The sequence below is a fragment of the Pseudophryne corroboree genome, chromosome 10 (genome assembly GCF_028390025.1).
Source record: "Pseudophryne corroboree isolate aPseCor3 chromosome 10, aPseCor3.hap2, whole genome shotgun sequence".
Lineage (NCBI taxonomy): Eukaryota > Metazoa > Chordata > Amphibia > Anura > Myobatrachidae > Pseudophryne > Pseudophryne corroboree.
In genome coordinates, this window is record NC_086453.1 from 332,740,586 (window position 1) to 332,755,827 (window position 15,242).

Here is a 15,242-nt window from a genome sequence, read left to right on the forward strand (position 1 = left end):
CTCAAGAACAGATGCAGGTAATTGTATCAGAGGCTGGAGCTCAAGAACAGATGCAGGTAATTGTATCAGAGGCTGGAGCTCAGGAATCAAATGCAGGTCATTGGGGGTCATTCCGAGTAGATTACACATAGCAACATATTGCTGCTTGTGCGATCAACTAGACACCGCCTATAGGGGAGTGTAATTTAGCATAGCAGGGCTGCAATCGCTTGTGTAGCCCTGCTATGCTAAAAAAGTTTTGTGTAAAACTAGACTAGCCCTGCAGTTACTTACCCTGTGCGATCGATCCATCGATGAAGGTTCCAGAATTGACGTCAGACATCCGCCCTCCAAACACCTGGACACACCTGTGTTCGGATCTCCACGCCCAGAAAATGGTGAGTTGACGCCCCAGAATACTTTCCTCCTGTCAATCTTCTTGCGATCACCGCTGCGACTACTTTCCCAATACGCGGCGTCGCTGCCCGGCGCCGGCCATCGCCGGGCAATGACACACCTGTGCAATGCGCCGCCGTGCATGCGCAGTTCCGAACCATTCATATTGTATGGGTGCAGTAGTTTATGAGGTGCAGTAGTGTATGAGGGAAGGTGTCTGGGTGCAGTAGTTTATGGGGGATGTCTTGGTGCTGTAGTGTATAAGGGGGGTGTCTGGGTGTAGTAGTGTATCGGGGGGTGGGGGGTCTGGATGCTGTAGTGTATGAGGGGAGGTGTCTGGGTGCAGTAGTTTATGGGGGTGTCTGGGCGCTGTAGTGTATGGGGAGGTGTCTGGGTGTTGTAGTGTATGAGGGGGGATTGTCTGGGTGCTGTAGTGTGTGAGGAGGAGTTGTCTTTGCTGAAGAGGTAATAGTATTGTATGGTGGTGGGTGTTGGTAGTGAATGAAGGGTCAGGGGGATTATTGGAGTGCTGCAGAGGAGTTGGTACTAGTAAATGATGAGAGGTGTGGCTGGGCAAGGTATTGGTGGTGAATGAAGGATGGGTGATTGGGTGCATCTGGTGTATTGATGGGGAATAAGGGAAGTTTCTGGGTGCTGCTGGGGTGTTGGTAATGTGTGTGTGTTTGTACAGGTGGAGGGCACCAACCACTATTGCACATAACAGGAGTCTCATTAATTACCAACAAGGAGGATGAATAGGAGGAGTCAAGCAGAAAGGATAGGGGCGTTGACACCATGGTGGCTGCTGCAGGACTTAGGAGTCAGGAGCAGCAGGATGACCTAGGGGCCCCAGCCCCACTGACCCTGAGGCAAAGGAAGGATGGAGGTCTGGTCTGGGATCTCCAGCGACCACACCACAGTGAAGAGGTTCCTGGCATTCTCCATGTGGGTAGAGCTGTGCTGGCACCGCTGCAGCAGGTCAGCATGCTTCCCAGTGCTGCAGTGGGTCTCTCTGGCGGGCATCCCACAGTAGTTGAAGGGGGTTTTATGACTGTGGCTCCCCTCAGCCACTTGTTTCCCAATTTGTTAGGTTTCCGGTCACACAGGAGCAGCAGGGGGTGATATTAGGCCCACAATCAGGGTCTCTGGGGCCTGCTGCGGGGTATCCCAGTATGAGCGTTAGGGCTCTCCCTGCTGTTCACTATGGGATGTTGCAGTTGGTTTCGGCGTAGAATTCCCTGTCATCCTCATTCACGCTGCCAGGTCTCCCCCCACTCATGGCTTCCCAAGGGGTTTATCCAGGGGGTGTTCTTCCAGCTAATTTGTCCAGGATTCACCCTTTCCCCGTTACCAGCAGGCTCGTGGAAGCATGGTCTGCCTGTGTCAGCGGCCCATGTTTTTCCCCATATTTTACAGGTTTGTCCCCTGGGGTTCAGCCCACATGGTCCTTTAGCGGACCTCATACTTTGTTGCACCCATATACTTTTGCAGGGCTTTATCAGTTTCCCCCGAGTCTGGTCCAGCAGACGTCATGTTGGCAGTCTCCTTTTGTTCCCGGACAGGTTATGCCAGATTCTCATCACTTCCCTTGGGCCCCCAATTAGGTCTCCCAGACTCCCTGGCTGCCGGCATATAGCATGGCAGGTGTCCCAGCAGGCAGGGTGGCCCCTACCCCAACTGTGCCGCCTGCATCATCTCTGTTAACCCCCACACCTTTGCCTCCTGGTCCCCCCACGGTTTCCAGTGGGGTGGTGCCCTCCTTTCCACCTTTGCCTGCTGTTGGTAGTGTTGTTACACATGCTGTAACCCTGGTTGTTGTTCCCCTGAGTCTGCAGTTACGGAGTCATCAAGTCCCACAGAGTCGGTGTTCATGAGACAGAGGAGTCAGATGTCGAGGGGAGATCCGGTGTTGGTGTCTGCAGGAGGCATTGGGGCGGGATCATCTTCGGACAGGGAAGCTGACGAGGTTCTGGGCCTTCCAGGTACAGGTGAGCGTGCAGTTACTTCTCCTTGTTCCTCTAGCACTTTTTCTAGTTCTTCTATTAGTGTTTCCCCTGGTTTCCCCAGGTGCCCACGTAAGTTAGCTATGCTCATTGCATGCTGCGTAGCCAAAGAAACTAGGAAAGACAGTGTGACAGTAGCTGCGGTTATGTCTGATCTCCCGCTTTTTACTGAAATGGTTAATTGTGCCAAAACGGCAGTTACCAGAGGGGTCAGGAAAAGGATGAGGGAGGAGCTTAGGAATGGCAAATATGTGGACATGTTCACCGTTATGGATAACATGCAGCAGGGTTTTGATAAGGCTAAAAAGACAGACGTTATAGGGGAGAACGCCTTCCACAATTTCCATCAGTGGTTGCAAGTTTTTTTTTGTTTTCTCTGATTATTATGCTAAATCTAGGCTGGCAGAATATCCTTATGTGGTAAAGTACTTGTTCTTGGTACATGAGATGTATTTGAAGTCCAAAGGGTATACGTGGAGGGAGTGCGCCTAAATTTTTTGTCAGAAAAAGGACGGCAATTCGATTTTGCCTATGGCTTTCAAGGACGTGGAGGTCTGGTTGGAGGCTACCCAGCAGGGCAAGCTCCCCAATGAAGTGCAGGGTAAGAAGCAGGTAACCGCTAGCGTTTCAGGTTCATGCCCAGGGGATAATGGTAAGTGTTTTGCTTATAATGAAAGCAAGTGCAATACAGACATCAACTGTCGTTTTCGTCACTCCTGCAAGGTGTGCGGGGCCGGTCACCCAGCCAAAGACTGCACTTCAGTTGTAAACGGAAAACGTTCCGATCCAGCAGATGCCAGTGGAGGTAACAAGTAAGGCCTATTCCCCGGTTAATGTTGGTGAACTTAGTAGGTGGCTTGGTTTGTGCCCCAAAAGGGCAGATGCTCGGTTTTTGTTGGACGGTTTTACTTTCGGTTTTTGCCTCATCATTTCAGATTCTGTGCATGTGTTCGCACGTCGAAATCTGAAATTGGCTTGAGATTTCCACAGGTGGCAAGGCAAAAGGTTGAGGCGGAGATATGTTTTGGGCATATGTGTGGTCCTTTCACCCCCCTCCCCTTCCGGGCATGTGTGTCTCCCCTGGGTGGTGCCCAGGAGGACCCCGGGTACGTTCCGCCTTATACAACATTTGTCTCACTAGCATGGGGTAATGGTTAATGATGCCATTCCGGAAGTGTTATGCAGGGTGCGTTATCGATCTTTTGATGAGGCCCTGCGCTTGGTTCGGAATTGTGGTCGTGGTGCCCTTCTGGCTAAGATGGGCATTGAGTCTACTTTTTGCCTTCTCCCCTTGCACCGGATTCTTTTCGGTTCCTGGGGTTCAAATTGTGCAAGGATTTCTACGTAGACGTAAAAAATAAAAAGATTAATTGACTGCTGGCTCAACGCATGATAAATATTATATTATTTGTACATTAGAATAAAACATGCCGATACACATTTTTAATCTTTATTCACATCTATTAATTTTCATTGCACGTCTGTATGTTTTGTCTATGTCAACAATTTTAACCTCTAAATTTCGCCTCTACTTGTAATCATAATAAATATATCGTACATCAATTTTCTGATAATAATAATAAAAGTTAAGTTTCAGGGAGATGTGATAATCAGATCACTTCTCCCTGTGTGCACCGATAATACAGCCCTTCCTTCTCTCTTTCTTTGCATTTACTAAAGCTGTACTTGGTAGCACCCCCACTAGGAATGGTAAATACCAATAAATCATACGGTTTTTCTGTGGAACTTTTGTTCCAAATTTCTATCTAATAAATTGTGTGTGTGCAGATACATTATTACTCCAGCTATCAATAAATAATGTCTGACCTTTTAAATCTAGCTATTGGTGTCTGTGTCTTTATTTGTATTGTTAAGCTAGCTTAAAGTTAAGGTATAAGTTTATCACAATAAAATTATAGCGCCTTATAATTAGTGATGAGCACCGGAAATTTTTCGGGTTTTGTGTTTTGGTTTTGGGTTCGGTTCCGCGGCCGTGTTTTGGGTTCGAACGCGTTTTGGCAAAACCTCACCGAATTTTTTTTGTCGGATTCGGGTGTGTTTTGGATTCGGGTGTTTTTTTCAAAAAACCCTAAAAAACAGCTTAAATCATAGAATTTGGGGGTCATTTTGATCCCAAAGTATTACTAACCTCAATAACCATAATTTCCACTCATTTTCAGTCTATTCTGAACACCTCACACCTCACAATATTATTTTTAGTCCTAAAATTTGCACCGAGGTCGCTGGATGACTAAGCTCAGCGACCCAAGTGGCCGACACAAACACCTGGCCCATCTAGGAGTGGCACTGCAGTGTCACGCAGGATGGCCCTTCCAAAAAACACCCCCCAAACAGCACAAGACGCAAAGAAAAAAAGAGGCGCAATGAGGTAGCTGTGTGACTAAGCTAAGCGACCCTAGTGGCCGACACAAACACCTGGCCCATCTAGGAGTGGCACTGCAGTGTCACGCAGGATGGCCCTTCCAAAAAACACCCCCCAAACAGCACATGACGCAAAGAAAAAAAGAGGCGCAATGAGGTAGCTGTGTGACTAAGATAAGCGACCCTAGTGGCCGACACAAACACCTGGCCCATCTAGCAGTGGCACTGCAGTGTCACGCAGGATGGCCCTTCCAAAAAACACCCCCCAAACAGCACATGACGCAAAGAAAAAAAGAGGCGCAATGAGGTAGCTGTGTGACTAAGATAAGCGACCCAAGTGGCCGACACAAACACCTGGCCCATCTAGGAGTGGCACTGCAGTGTCACGCAGGATGGCCCTTCCAAAAAACACCCCCCAAACAGCACATGACGCAAAGAAAAAAAGAGGCGCAATGAGGTAGCTGTGTGACTAAGATAAGCGACCCAAGTGGCCGACACAAACACCTGGCCCATCTAGGAGTGACACTGCAGTGTCACGCAGGATGGCCCTTCCAAAAAACACCCCCCAAACAGCACATGACGCAAAGAAAAAACAGAGGCGCAATGAGGTAGCTGTGTGACTAAGATAAACGACCCAAGTGGCCGACACAAACACCTGGCCCATCTAGGAGTGGCACTGCAGTGTCACGCAGGATGGCCCTTCCAATAACTACTCCCCAAACAGCACATGACGCAAAGAAAAATGAAAGAAAAAAGAGGTGCAAGATGGAATTGTCCTTGGGCCCTCCCACCCACCCTTATGTTGTATAAACAGGACATGCACACTTTAACCAACCCATCATTTCAGTGACAGGGTCTGCCACACGACTGTGACTGAAATGATGGGTTGGTTTGGACCCCCACCAAAAAAGAAGCAATTAATCTCTCCTTGCACAAACTGGCTCTACATGTTATGATTCCAGTACTTCTGACCAGAGGAGATCGTATGGCTGAGGTCAGAGTACTGGGAAGATATGCTGGTTGTGGGAGCAGGATAGCCTAGTAACCCCTGGCGCCCTAACTCCGTTGTCTCGCCCGTGTTATCAGAAATCCCCTGCGAGACTATGGTTGCTTGAGCCCATGGCAGCCGCGTTCGAAGGGCGGATTATGTCTGCCCAACCCCGATGCCCCCGCAGGTCTTAATGGGAGACAAGGGGAAGTCCGAGACAGGGTGATAACAAGGGGCCCTCTGACTAAGCAACCAGGCCAGGGGTTACAAGCTAACTAACTAAATCAAAAGGTATGTGCGGACTAGCCGCCAGGGAAAAGGACAACCAAAGATCCACTGATCCGACACTCCTATCCGGCACCGCTGGATACCAGAGTGGATCAGGGAGAGCGGAATCCTCCGCAAAAGCTCCAGGACACAAATATACTAAATAATAAACAGTAAGCGGACAAGCCGCAACACACGGCTGCGCCACGACTCACGAACACCACAGGATGTTAAAGGTGCTCAGTCAGACTCCAGGAAAAGATGACAAATCTCTGAGTACAGGACCACTGAGGACAGGAACAACCGGCTTGAGCAGGACCGGACACTTTCTGCAACTGACATAGGCAAACAGGAAGCTGCCGACACCGACTTTCAGAACTGGAGGACAGGCAGAATCCACTGGAACTCAGGGTAGGACACGGGATCAGACACAGGGACTGACACAGGAATCAACACAGGGACTGACACAGGAATCCACACAGGGACTGACACAGGAATCCACACAGGGACTGACACAGGAATCCACACAGGGACTGACAGGAACCAGCTCAAACTTAAAGCAGACTGCAAACCAAGGAATATCATCAGCCTCTGCTAACTGCAGTGAGCCAGCATATATCAGAGAGGCCTAATTAATTATCTCTTGCAGCTGGCCTGCTGCACGACTAAGCTGACAAGATGCAATCAGCAGCCAGATGAGGCTGAACACATGGGAACAAGCTGCAATTGCACAGACTCACCAGCGGCAGCAGACAAGAGTAATCCAAAACAGAGCAATGGGAAATCCTGGCATGCAAGACAACTAAATAAACATAAAATAGGAATGAACCACTACCTGTGGTTCATAACAGTATCCCCTCCTTAAGGGTGAGCTCCGAGCACCCCATGACACCCACGGGGAACATAAACAGAAGTATAACATGAAATACAGAACAAAACTGCAAAACAGGAATGAGCCACAGCCGTGGCTCATAACAGTACCCCCCCCTTGAGGAGGGGTCAAAAGACCCCAAAATTCAGACTATCCAGAACAAGGGATACAAAAAAAAACCTGACACATTGGTCTAACAGACACAAAAACAGAAACAAGCTGCAACCACAGCTTGTAACAGTGCCCTCCCCTTGATGGTGGCCACTGGACACAAGGGAAAAAAAATCTTTTTTTTTTTTTTATCAAGGCAAGAGTCAAAAAATTATTTCTTTTTCTTCTTCTTCTTTTTACAAAGCTCTTTAGGTCTGACCAAGGTAATTCCCCAAACATTGTCTGAACTGATGGTACCACCCAGCAAGGCTGCGTTCAAATCAGAGACAGGTCTCTTACCCTTGGGAGCTGAACTTTCTGGTAAAGTACTATTATTAGAAGAAGTAGTCAGAAAGGCACATCCTGCAGTCACAACAACGGGCTGAGACTCCTGTGCCGAGTTTACAGTATTTTGTGGACTCTCAGCAGACAAGACGGGTGACTTAGAGGAACCTGAACCAATTTCTTTGGAACCATATCTTTTAATAATTGCATCACTGAATGCTGGGGGATCCTGAAGAATGGGATCTTCAGCTTTCATTAGGCTGATCGCCCACTCAAAAGGCTCTCCTCTAAAAGAATAAATAAGATAGAGCACAAGGTTCTCTGGAGTGATGCCCAGAAATGGTCTAGACAACATAATAATGTAATAGTGTTTGTAAAGCGCCAGAAATTGGGCTAAGTCCCCATCAAAGATTATGGATGTTGAGATATCAGAGTCAGGATCTGTTTCCTTCTCATCTGACTGACTGGAGTGCTTTGCTAGGACCTGGTCACTATTGACCTTACTCGAGGCTGAGACTCTCTGAACCCCACCCGGGGCTGAGACTTTCTGAACCCCACCCGGGGCAGTGACTTTCTGAACCCCACCCGTGGCAGTGACTTTCTGAACCCCACCCGGGGCAGTGACTTTCTGAACCCCACCCGGGGCAGTGACTTTCTGAACCCCACCCGGGGCAGTGACTTTCTGAACCCCACCCGGGGCAGTGACTTTCTGAACCCCACCCGGGGCAGTGACTTTTTGAACCCCACCCGGGGCAGTGGCCTCCGGGAACCCCGCTGGGGCAGTGGCCTCCGGGAACCCCGCTGGGGCCAGCACCTCGGATTCTTTTACTGGGACCGGGTCGTTGGCCTCCCTGACTGGGATCGGGCCATCGGCCTCCCTCTCTGAGTCGATAATAATCGAAAGTTCTCCCGGGACTATGACTTCCGGGACTTTTGCTGAAGCAATAACGTTCAGATCCTCCACCAATGCTATGCTTCTTAAGTTCTTTCCTGGGGAAGCGACTTCTAGACCCTTCTTTGGGGCTGCGTCTCTCGAGACCCCACTTGGGGATATTACTTCAAAGATCCCTTCTGGGGTTTTGCTTCTCGAGTTCCCTTCAAGAACTATGGTTTTAGATACCCTTTCTGAGGTTGCGCTCCTCAAGTCCCTACCTGGGGTAACAGCTTCTGAGACCCCTTCTGGTATGGAAACCTGAGCTACAATATTTGATGTCCCTCTATAAGCTTGGGCATCGGGTACCGCTCCAGCACTCTGGGCATCGGGTACCGCTCCAGCACTCTGGGCATCGGGTACCACTCCAGGACCCTGGGCTACGGGCACCACTCCAGGACCCTGGGCTACGGGCACCACTCCAGGACCCTGGGCTACGGGCACCACTCCAGGACCCTGGGCTACGGGCACCACTCCAGGACCCTGGGCTACGGGCACCACTCCAGGACCCTGGGCTACGGGCACCACTCCAGGACCCTGGGCTACGGGCACCACTCCAGGGACTTGCAACTCCGCTTCCACAGGAACCTCAAGAGAGGAGAGAAACATTCTCTTTTGATTCCTGAATCTATAATGGGGCTCCCTTGTCCAAGGACCCCAATTATAGGACAGAGAGCTTTTTTGTGTGGGTTGTGTGACAAGTACCTCTGCCACAGTAGAGACAGGAGTAGGTCTTGTATCATGACTCAACTTGGCCAGAGGGCAAGACTCGTCACCACACTTTGGCTTGCGCAACTCACAGGTCTGCAGATAATGGCCTAAACCCCCACAATATAGGCATAAGTTTAAGTTTCTGCGACGCAGACGCTCCTCTTCTGAGAGCCTGGGCCGCAGAAAACTTTTAAACTTTTTCTCTTCAATTAAACCAGAGGATTCTCTTGTCACCATACTGTGAACAAGAGTCTCTTTAGAGATAGATGTACTCTCAACGACTTCTGGCAAAATAAGCAAGATTTTAGTCAGAAGGTTTTGCAGTTGCTTTAGGGATTGCTGCAAAACTTCTAGTCGCTCTGGTCTCAAAGCACTGAATACAGAGTTCAGGGCTGCGAGAGATGCCTGCAGGGCTTGCATAGTAGACATAGGAGGATTTAAAACTAGACAAGACAAGACAAGGCAAGACAAGGCAAGGCAAGACAAGGCAAGGCAAGGCAAGGCAAGGCAAGACTAAATTTTGCTAAACAAAACAAGACTTTTTTTTTTTTTAAACACCGGACTGGATTCTAAACACCGGACTGGATTCTAAACACCGGACTGGATTCTAAACACTGGACTGGATTCTAAACACTGGACTGGATTCTAAACACCGGACTGGATTGGATTCTAAACACCGGACTGGATTCTAAACACCGGACTGGATTCTAAACACCAAATTCTAGACAGGACTGGATTCTTGACACCGGATTGGATTCTGCACACTGAATTCTAGACAAGACTGGATTCTAGACTAGACACTGGACTGGGCCAAAAAAGAAAAAAAAAGTTTTATTTCTTTTTTGTGGTATGGCTGATGATAATGTTATGATTCCAGTACTTCTGACCAGAGGAGATCGTATGGCTGAGGTCAGAGTACTGGGAAGATATGCTGGTTGTGGGAGCAGGATAGCCTAGTAACCCCTGGCGCCCTAACTCCGTTGTCTCGCCCGTGTTATCAGAAATCCCCTGCGAGACTATGGTTGCTTGAGCCCATGGCAGCCGCGTTCGAAGGGCGGATTATGTCTGCCCAACCCCGATGCCCCCGCAGGTCTTAATGGGAGACAAGGGGAAGTCCGAGACAGGGTGATAACAAGGGGCCCTCTGACTAAGCAACCAGGCCAGGGGTTACAAGCTAACTAACTAAATCAAAAGGTATGTGCGGACTAGCCGCCAGGGAAAAGGACAACCAAAGATCCACTGATCCGACACTCCTATCCGGCACCGCTGGATACCAGAGTGGATCAGGGAGAGCGGAATCCTCCGCAAAAGCTCCAGGACACAAATATACTAAATAATAAACAGTAAGCGGACAAGCCGCAACACACGGCTGCGCCGCGACTCACGAACACCACAGGATGTTAAAGGTGCTCAGTCAGACTCCAGGAAAAGATGACAAATCTCTGAGTACAGGACCACTGAGGACAGGAACAACCGGCTTGAGCAGGACCGGACACTTTCTGCAACTGACATAGGCAAACAGGAAGCTGCCGACACCGACTTTCAGAACTGGAGGACAGGCAGAATCCACTGGAACTCAGGGTAGGACACGGGATCAGACACAGGGACTGACGCAGGAATCAACACAGGGACTGACACAGGAATCCACACAGGGACTGACACAGGAATCCACACAGGGACTGACACAGGAATCCACACAGGGACTGACAGGAACCAGCTCAAACTTAAAGCAGACTGCAAACCAAGGAATATCATCAGCCTCTGCTAACTGCAGTGAGCCAGCATATATCAGAGAGGCCTAATTAATTATCTCTTGCAGCTGGCCTGCTGCACGACTAAGCTGACAAGATGCAATCAGCAGCCAGATGAGGCTGAACACATGGGAACAAGCTGCAATTGCACAGACTCACCAGCGGCAGCAGACAAGAGTAATCCAAAACAGAGCAATGGGAAATCCTGGCATGCAAGACAACTAAATAAACATAAAATAGGAATGAACCACTACCTGTGGTTCATAACACTACAGAGGCAAGATGTCCACCTCATCATCATCCTCCGATATATCACCGTGTACATCCCCCTCCTCACAGATTATCAATTCGTCCCCACTGGAATCCACCATCTCAGCTCCCTGTGTACTTTGTGGAGGCAATTGCTGCTGGTGAATGTCTCCAGGGAGGAATTGATTATAATTCATTTTAATGAACATCATCTTCTCCACATTTTCTGGATGTAACCTCGTACGCCGATTGCTGACAAGGTGAGCGGCGGCACTAAACACTCTTTCGGAGTACACACTTGTGGGAGGGCAACTTAGGTAGAATAAAGCCAGTTTGTGCAAGGGCCTCCAAATTGCCTCTTTTTCCTGCCAGTATAAGTACGGACTGTCTGACGTGCCTACTTGGATGCGGTCACTCATATAATCCTCCACCATTCTTTCAATGGGGAGAGAATCATATGCAGTGACAGTAGACGACATGTCCGTAATCGTTGTCAGGTCCTTCAGTCCGGACCAGATGTCAGCATCAGCAGTCGCTCCAGACTGCCCTGCATCACCGCCAGCGGGTGGGCTCGGAATTCTGAGCCTTTTCCTCGCACCCCCAGTTGCGGGAGAATGTGAAGGAGGAGATGTTGACAGGTCGCGTTCCGCTTGACTTGACAATTTTCTCACCAGCAGTTCTTTGAACCCCAGCAGACTTGTGTCTGCCAGAAAGAGAGATCCAAGGTAGGTTTTAAATCTAGGATCGAGCACGGTGGCCAAAATGTAGTGCTCTGATTTCAACAGATTGACCACCCGTGAATCCTTGTTAAGCGAATTAAGGGCTCCATCCACAAGTCCCACATGCCTAGCGGAATCGCTCTGTGTTAGCTCCTCCTTCAATGTCTCCAGCTTCTTCTCCAAAAGCCTGATGAGGGGAATGACCTGACTCAGGCTGGCAGTGTCTGAACTGACTTCACGTGTGGCAAGTTCAAAAGGTTGCAGAACCTTGCACAACGTTGAAATCATTCTCCACTGCGCTTGAGACAGGTGCATTCCACCTCCTATATCGTGCTCAGTTGTATAGGCTTGAATGGCCTTTTGCTGCTCCTCCAACCTCTGAAGCATATAGAGGGTTGAATTCCCCCTCGTTACCACTTCTTGCTTCAGATGATGGCAGGTTCAGGCGTTTTTGGTGGTGCTCCAGTCTTCTGTACGTGGTGCCTGTACGCCGAAAGTGTCTCGCAATTCTTCTGGCCACCGACAGCATCTCTTGCACGCCCCTGTCGTTTTTTAAATAATTCTGCACCACCAAATTCAAGGTATGTGCAAAACATGGGACGTGCTGGAATTTGCCCAGATTTAATGCACACACAATATTGCTGGCGTTGTCCGATGCCACAAATCCACAGGAGAGTCCAATTGGGGTAAGCCATTCCGCAATGATCTTCCTCAGTTGCCGTAAGAGGTTTTCAGCTGTGTGCGTATTCTGGAAAGCGGTGATACAAAGCGTAGCCTGCCTAGGAAAGAGTTGGCGTTTGCGAGATGCTGCTACTGATGCCGCCGCTGCTGTTCTTGCGGCGGGAGTCCATACATCTACCCAGTGGGCTGTCACAGTCATATAGTCCTGAGCCTGCCCTGCTCCACTTGTCCACATGTCCGTGGTTAAGTGGACATTGGATACAACTGCATTTTTTAGGACACTGGTGAGTCTTTTTCTGAGGTCTGTGTACATTTTCGGTATCGCCTGCCTAGAGAAATGGAACCTAGATGGTATTTGGTACCGGGGACACAGTACCTCCAACAAGTCTCTAGTTGGCTCTGCAGTAATGATGGATACCGGAACCACGTTTCTCACCGCCCAGGATGCCAAGGCCTCAGTTATCCGCTTTGCAGCAGGATGACTGCTGTGATATTTCATCTTCCTCGCAAAGGACTGTTGGACAGTCAATTGCTTGGTGGAAGTAGTAAAAGTGGTCTTACGACTTCCCCTCTGGGATGACCATCGACTCCCAGCAGCAACAACAGCAGCGCCAGCAGCAGTAGGCGTTACACGCAAGGATGCATCGGAGGAATCCCAGGCAGGAGAGGACTCGTCAGAATTGCCAGTGACATGGCCTGCAGGACTATTGGCATTCCTGGGGAAGGAGGAAATTGACACTGAGGGAGTTGGTGGGGTGGTTTGCGTGAGCTTGGTTACAAGAGGAAGGGATTTACTGGTCAGTGGACTGCTTCCGCTGTCGCCCAAAGTTTTTGAACTTGTCACTGACTTATGATGAATGCGCTGCAGGTGACGTATAAGGGAGGATGTTCCGAGGTGGTTAACGTCCTTACCCCTACTTATTACAGCTTGACAAAGGCAACACACGGCTTGACAAATGTTGTCCGCATTTCTGTTGAAATACTTCCACACCGAAGAGCTGATTTTTTGGGTATTTTCACCAGGCATGTCAATGGCCATATTCCTCCCACGGACAACAGGTGTCTCCCCGGGTGCCTGACTTAAACAAACCACCTCACCATCAGAATCCTCCTGGTCAATTTCCTCCCCAGCGCCAGCAACACCCATATCCTCCTCATCCTGGTGTACTTCAACACTGACATCTTCAATCTGACTATCAGGAACTGGACTGCGGGTGCTCCTTCCAGCAGTTGCAGGGGGCGTGCAAATGGTGGAAGGCGCATGCTCTTCACGTCCAGTGTTGGGAAGGTCAGGCATCGCAAACGACACAATTGGACTCTCCTTGTGGATTTGTGATTTCGAAGAACGCACAGTTCTTTGCTGTGCTTTTGCCAGCTTGAGTCTTTTCATTTTTCTAGCGAGAGGCTGAGTGCTTCCATCCTCATGTAAAGCTGAACCACTAGCCATGAACATAGGCCAGGGCCTCAGCCGTTTCTTGCCACTCCGTGTGGTAAATAGCATATTGGCAAGTTTACGCCTCTCCTCCGACAATTTTATTTTAGATTTTTGAATCCTTTTTTTACTGATATTTGGTGTTTTGGATTTTACATGCTCTGTTCTATGACATTGGGCCTTGGCAGACGACGTTGATGGCATTTCATCGTCTCGGCCATGACTAGTGGCAGCAGCTTCAGCACGAGGTGGAAGTGGATCTTGATCTTTCCCTATTTTTGGAACCTCAACATTTTTGTTCTCCATATTTTAATAGGCACAACTAAAAGGCACCTCAGGTAAACAATGGAGATGGATGGATACTAGTATACTTATGGATGGACGAGCGACTGCCGACACAGAGGTAGCTACAGCTGTGGACTACCGTACTGCGTCTGCTGCTAATATAGACTGGATGATAATGATATAAAAAATATATATATATCACTACTGCAGCCGGACAGGTATATATTATATAATGACGGACCTGCTGGACACTGTCAGCACTGCAGACTCCTAAAGTAAGCTACTAGTATCAAGAAGATAGAAGAAAAAAAACACAACAGGTAGGTGGTATACAATTATGGATGGACGAGCGACTGCCGACACAGAGGTAGCTACAGCCGTGGACTACCGTATTGCGTCTGCTGCTAATATAGACTGGATGATAATGATATAAAAAATATATATATATAACTACTGCAGCCGGACAGGTATATATTATATAATGACGGACCTGCTGGACACTGTCAGCACTGCAGACTCCTAAAGTAAGCTACTAGTATCAAGAAGATAGAAAAAAAAAAACACAACAGGTAGGTGGTATACAATTATGGATGGACGAGCGACTGCCGACACAGAGGTAGCAACAGCCGTGGACTACCGTACAGCGTCTGCTGCTAATATAGACTGGATGATAATGATATAAAAAATATATATATATCACTACTGCAGCCGGACAGGTATATATTATATAATGACAGACCTGCTGGACACTATCAGCACTGCAGACTCCTAAAGTAGGCTACTAGTATCAAGAAGATAGAAAAAAAAAAACACAACAGGTAGGTGGTATACAATTATGGATGGACGAGCGACTGCCGACACAGAGGTAGCTACAGCCGTGGACTACCGTACTGCGTCTGCTGCTAATATAGACTGGATGATAATGATATAAAAAATATATATATATATCACTACTGCAGCCGGACAGGTATATATTATATAATGACGGACCTGCTGGACACTGTCAGCACTGCAGACTTCTAAAGTAAGCTACTAGTATCAAGAAGATAGAAAAAAAAACAACACAGCAGGTAGGTGGTATACAATTATGGATGGACGAGCGACTGCCGACACAGAGGTAGCTACAGCCGTGGACTACCGTACTGCGTCTGCTGCTAATATA